This window comes from Mastomys coucha, unplaced genomic scaffold (genome assembly GCF_008632895.1).
Source record: "Mastomys coucha isolate ucsf_1 unplaced genomic scaffold, UCSF_Mcou_1 pScaffold22, whole genome shotgun sequence".
NCBI classification, from domain to species: domain Eukaryota; kingdom Metazoa; phylum Chordata; class Mammalia; order Rodentia; family Muridae; genus Mastomys; species Mastomys coucha.
This window is the reverse complement of record NW_022196905.1, coordinates 79,182,803-79,189,115: the sequence shown is the minus strand read 5'-3', so window position 1 is coordinate 79,189,115 and position 6,313 is coordinate 79,182,803. Positions and strand designations below refer to the sequence as shown.

The 6,313-nt window shown below is 42.4% G+C and overlaps 2 pseudogenes; both read right to left on the bottom strand.

Annotated features, from left to right (window-relative positions):
* Nucleotides 1-340: 340 nt before the first annotated feature.
* LOC116104578 lies at nt 341-976 on the bottom strand (annotated as a pseudogene).
* A 595-nt stretch (nt 977-1,571) lies between these two features.
* Nucleotides 1,572-2,657, bottom strand: LOC116070576 (annotated as a pseudogene).
* Nucleotides 2,658-6,313: the final 3,656 nt, after the last annotated feature.

Sequence of the window (6,313 nt, the reverse complement as noted above, 5' to 3'; positions counted from 1 at the left end):
TTTAATGAACTTGTAAACAAAAAGCTCCCATTTTAAAATAAACAAAATCCCAGATCATGTAGATGTTTACAGTGATTACATTTATCTAAGCAACACACGTACATGTTCAGTTGTAAGACGGAAACTAAATTTCCGTGACAAATATGCTGTTTTTAATAGCAAGAACATTATAGAGTTAATGCAGAGTCCTAAAGATAATCTAGTAGTCGCTATGTATTTCTTATTCTTCTTTTTCTTTTTTTTTTTTTACATTTCAATTTTTTTCTTTAAAAGGAGTGAGTTGTGTATGGGGGGGGTTAAATGCTTTATAGACAAGAAAAAAAACTGCACTAGAACCAACTTATCCATCATCATCATCTTCTTCATCTTCTTCCTCCTCCTCTTCCTCATCCTCTTCATCCTCCTCATCATCTTCCTTTTCTTTCTTTTTCTTGCTCTTTTCAGCCTTGACCACCCCCTTTTTTGCTACATAAGGTTTTCCTTTAGCTCTGTAGGCAGCAATATCCTTCTCGTACTTCTCCTTCAGCTTGGCAGCCTTCTTCTCGTAGGGCTGCTTGTCATCAGCTGCAGTGTTGTTCCACATCTCTCCTAGTTTCTTTGCAACACCACCAATGGATAAGCCAGGATGCTCGCCTTTGATTTTGAGGCGGTACTCAGAACAGAACAAGAAGAAGGCCGAAGGAGGCCTCTTGGGTGCATTGGGGTCCTTGAACTTCTTTTTGGTCTCCCCTTTGTAGGGGATGTAGGTTTTCATTTCTCTTTCATAACGAGCCTTGCCAGCCTTTGCCATATCTTCAACTTTCCCGTTTTCTTTAGCAGACATGGTCTTCCACCTCTCTGAGCACTTCTTGGAGAACTCTGAGAAGTTGACAGAAGCATCCGGGTGCTTCTTCTTGTGCTCCTCCCAGCAGGTTTGCACAAAGAATGCATATGAGGACATTTTGCCTCTCGGCTTCTTAGGATCTCCTTCGTCCATGTTTAGTTGATTTTCCTCCGCGAGGCACAGAGTCACCCAGTGCCCGTCTGGCTCCTGCTTGCCCCAGCGTTGTCTCTATGGAGCTCAATGTACTGCAATCATGTGTTTCTTCTTAAGTCTTCACTTTAGATGCTGTTATTTCTAGCACAGGTAAGCAGGCAGTCTCTCAAATGCTCAAACACTGGAATCTTTGGTTGCTACCATAACAGCTGGCTTGTAAACAAGAAGCCAGCCATTTAAAGAATCTTTTAAGTTAACAACTTGCAAACCCCAGGGATGGAAAACCCTAAGAACACACAATTGTGGACATTTACAACCATCACAACTGTGGCTGAAGTCTGTTCATGCCATACTTCTGAAATGAGATCTTAAAGCAGTATAGTTCAAAATAAAAGATTTTAACAAAAAATTGGCATATGCACGCAATCTCTCCACCAATTCGTGTGCCAACCATTTAGTTAACTTTTCCACTTGAAAAAAAAAATGCAATAGAAAGCCGGACCTCAATTAATATTCATAAGTACAGCGGCTACAGCTCAGGGTCAGCAGTGCTACCCAGAGCCAGCTTATACTGAAATTGAGTTCTTTACACCAAGTAAATGGTTGTCCACAACCACTGGCTAGTGCACATCTGAACTAAAATGTCTAGATTTGGGGAGAAACAAATGCTGCTTCAATCATCTGCTGTGCTGCTTCTCTTCCTCAATTCATGCTTAGAACCCTTTCCTGTTACTCTTGGTTTTGTCAGTTTGCTTGCCTGTGGGGGTTTAGGCCTGCTGACCCTGCCTACTGGAAGAGGCTGCCTGCTGGGCTGCATCATACTGGCGGTGCAGGGTCCTGAAAAGGATGCTGAATAACTGCCATTCCTGAGCTTCCTCAAAGCACAGCCCACGACAGTAATTTAAGTACATGGCAAATTCTACAGGAAACCCCTTACACGAAACTTCAACAGGAGTGGACATCTTCTTTTCACTAATCTTTTCATATTTTTGTTTCTTTGTTGCAGCCTTTAGTCCTTGCCACCACAGACTGGTTCTATTAAAATACATCAAAACCTATCATAAAGATTCCATGTCATCTCAGCGACTCTGCTCAGTACCGAGATGTGCATTGATGCTGGCGTACAGGGCAGTTGCCAGTGAGGGTTTTATCTTTTCTGTGTGGTATGTGTTGCCTTGTCCTGTTATCTCTATACTTTTTGGCCAAACCAAAATCAATAAGGAATAACTTATTACAGTGACGCCCAAATACTCATTAGGAAGTTATCTGTTTTAATGTCTCTGTGTATAAAATTCTTTGTATGGACATATTCAATTCTACTGATCATCTGGTCAGCTAACGCAAGTACAGTCTTCATAGTGAAACTTCTTGAACAGAAATTGAAGAGGTGTTCAAGGCTGGGCCCCAGAAGATCCATGACTAGCACGTTATAGTCTTTTTCTTGCCCACACTACCATATGTGAGGGATGCCCACCCCACCTTGAAGAATCTTATAGTTTGCTCTCCTACAGCAACTGGGGATGCCTGGCCCTCTGGGATTCTAGTTTCACTGCCACGTCCTCGCCATTGGTGATGTTGATTGCTAGATAAATGTCCCGAAGGAGCCAGATCCGATCTTCCACACCAGTTTGTATTTCCCACCGATGATAAATTCGACCTTGGAGCCGCTGCTGCTCGCCATCCTGAGACACGAAGATGGAGGCAGGGGCCCAAGCCCTAACACCTCTGGAAGACGATGGAAGCCTCCGTGGCTGTTCTTCCCTGCAGAACCGAGAGGCGCGGCAGGCAATCTAAAACCAAGGCTCTGGGGGCTGGTGAGATGGCTTAGCGGGTAAGAGTACCGACTGCTCTTCCAAAGGTTCTGAGTTCAAATCCCAGCAACCACATGGTGGCTCACAACCACCCATAATGAGATCTGATGCCCTCTTCTGGTGTGTCTGAAGATAGCTACAGTGTACTTACATATAATAAATGAATAAATCTTAAAAAGCAAACAAACAAACAAACAAACAAAACAAGGCTTTGTTGGCCAGATCGCCACAACTCATTGAGGGCCAGGCTGCAGTTAGTGAAGGGTGGTCACCGCTGCTGACGTGCTTGCCACTTGCTATCTGGGCAGCCGCCGCTGTTTAGCGTTCGCGGGCTGGGGAAGGGGCGCGGTGAATTAGGGCGACGATGTGGCTTCCACTACTGCTGTGGGCTCCGGCCCAGAGGGAACCCGTCACTCCGCCACTGCTGTGGGCTCCGGCCCAGAGGGAACCCGTCACTCCGCCGATGCCGCCATCTTGTTACTCCAGCTCCAACCAACACAAACATAATGTACTTTTAAATAAAATCATTTTGTTTTGGAGGATGCTAATGAGAACTATTATGTGTAGGATGGTAAAAACTATTTCTTTTATACTCGAAATAAAAGCTAAAATTTCAGAACATTTTGTGGTCCTCTTTTATGTTGTTCCTTTACAGTCCAGGGCCTGTGATTTGTGTGAAATCCAGTACTGTGAACAGGAGATACAAAGAGTTCTATTTAACAGATCTCCAGCTGGAGGACTGCCCAGTGTGAGTGCTCCTTACTGGCCTTGTGAGTCCATTGGCATCCCTTCAGCCTTCTCTGCGCCGACAGTGCACTTTATACTAGATAAGTAAGCAGAGCAGTACATCTGCTAATGTATTGAATCAAAGAAGCATTTCAATTCTGTTAGCTTGAGCCGCAGCAGTACAAAATAAAAGGCGAAGACAGCAGGTGCAGAGCCTTACCTGTTACCTCGTGTGATCATCGGAGAAGTGAAAGATTTCAGAATAAAAGTGATTCGTTCTTTAACACATTTTGCCGGAGGTGATCTATATGAAAGCATATAGCATGCCTACATTTCACAGCTATGAGACAGGTTTGAAAACGAGATAGAGAAATTCATTTCCAGTATATGTGGAGAGGAATCAAAGGAAATCTTCAATGGAGCCAAGACACCCGCCTGCAGAGTATACAGGAGTCTTCCCCTAGAGGGGGCAGGGATCCATCTTACTTTCATTTTCTTGACTTCTCTGGTAGACTGTCTCTCTTCAAACGATGCTTAAACTGGGTCCAGACCCATTCCAGTGAAGCAAAGAGAATTGTCAGCTTTGCTGAAGAGGCTGCCTGGGGAAAGGGAAAAAATGGCAGTGACACATCTGATGGAGGATTAGTGTATAGGAAAAACAAGGAACTAAAAAACAAGAACAAACCCTGAACACTATGAGAACAGGCAATCCACTTAAAACATGGATAAGGGCCTGAAAGAGAGAATTCTCAGAAGAAATACCAATGGCTAAGAAAAATTTTAAAGTGAATTCACTATTCTTATCCTTCAGGAAAATGACAAATAAACCGCTTTGAGATGCCATCTTATAGTACTCAAAATAACTTAGATTAAGAAAACGGGCAAAAAATATTGGTATTATGTAGGGAACAGTGTTACTGGCCAGCAGCAACATTAAAAAAAGGGTTTACCTAGGATATGGAGTTAGAAGGAAAGGCAACGGTAGGAGAGAGTTTTCTGGAATAAGGAGTCGGGAGAAAATAGGGTGGCCAAAATTATACCTATCCACGTGGAAGGTTTTACAAAAATTAGATGGGAGTCGTGATCGCTCAGCCATCTTGACCTTTAATGCCATGCTTTGTTGAAACCAACAGGTAGAAAAGGTGAGGCAAAACCCCTCCCACAAGTTCATCAGCCCAATCAGCAGTCTCTTTAGTCCCTGCAGAGGCGGGACTTCCGATGTAACTGGAACCAGGTTCGAGGAGTGGCAAATAGCAGGAGGTGGGCAGAGAGGTGTGGTTATGAGAGGCAGGCAGGGTCTGAAGAAATCAGCCCTCGAGCCAGGAGGGTTACAGAACAGAGGACCATCATGAGTTCTTCTTGGGAATGTAAATTGATAAAGTCACTGTGCAAATCGGTGTGGTAGTTCCACGGAAAACTAGAAACAGATTCTCCATTGCATCCAACTGTACCACCTTTGGATGTATACCCGAAGGATTACATTTACTACTACAAGGACATATATACACATCCATATTCACTGATGCTCTGTTCACCAGAGCTAGGGCATGAAAACAGACTAGGTGATTGGATGGAGAAAGCATGGAATCTACATATTAGGGGGTTTTATTAATCTGTGAAGAAAAGTGAAACTATGAAGCCTGCATAACTGTAAATTGTATGTGGAACTGGAAAAATTATACTGAGGTAACTCACACCTAGAAAGACAAATATATGTTTCACAGGTGAATCATGGCATCAAATTTTTAGATTAATATGCTTACTTTGGGTTTCAAGAGACAGAAAGATGCCAATGGTGAGGAGGAAAAGAAAGCACTTAAGGCAAGGAAGATTGTAGAACGCAAGTGCTGTGCAGGTGCTGTGCAGGTGCTGTGCAGGTACTGTGTAGGTGATGAAAAAGAGGAAGGATGGATAATGGGAAAGGAGGATTGACTGCCTTGTCTGGCCTCAGTGGAAGAGGATGAACCTAGTCCGTATGTTAGGCCCCAGGGGATGCCAGGAGTCGGGAAGGGGGTTCAGGGAGGGGTTACCCTCTCAGAGGTGAAGATGAGGAAGAATGGTGGAAGAACTTTGGGAGATGGGACCAGTAAAGGGGGGGCAACTTTTGGGTTGTAAATAAATAAAAAAGTAATTAATAAAACATTTAAAAGTTTTATTTTACAATATTACAAATGAGTTGTTGGCAGCTTTCATGTGTGTTGTTAAATGCCCTGAGTATTATCTGCTAGTATCTATAGTTTATCAAGCTTTTTATTGCCTTTAATTCCATTGTTGGGATAATTTCAGAGGTTTCACCTTGATATTTGCATGTCAAGACATTTTATTTTTACAGTTTATAGTCATTAAGGTATTAGCAGGAAAAGTACTCATTTTAATAACATCTTACTGTTCTGCATGATCACTGTGCTTAATCGTGAACAGATTTTTTTCTTGTGTTTTTTGATTTCAAATACTTTATAATTTTGATAAGTCACAGAAAGCACTTTTTTGACAGAACAAAATTTACTCTAATTTAAGGATACATATTTAAAAATAATTATATCCAATAGTGTAACAGATATTCAAAGCCTAGGCTCATGTTTTCTAATCCATCTGTCACATTACTCAAACCAAGATTTAATGGTGGAGAAGTCAATAGACAGATTGACAACTTGTTCTCATATTACCCTCCCCAGCAGTTTGATGAAACAAACCAACTATGATCAGAAAAAACTTTAAAGAACACATGAGATACTTCCAGTGTCTCTCTCTCTCTCTCTCTCTCTCTGTCTCTCTCTCTTTCTCTCTCTCTCTCCCTCTC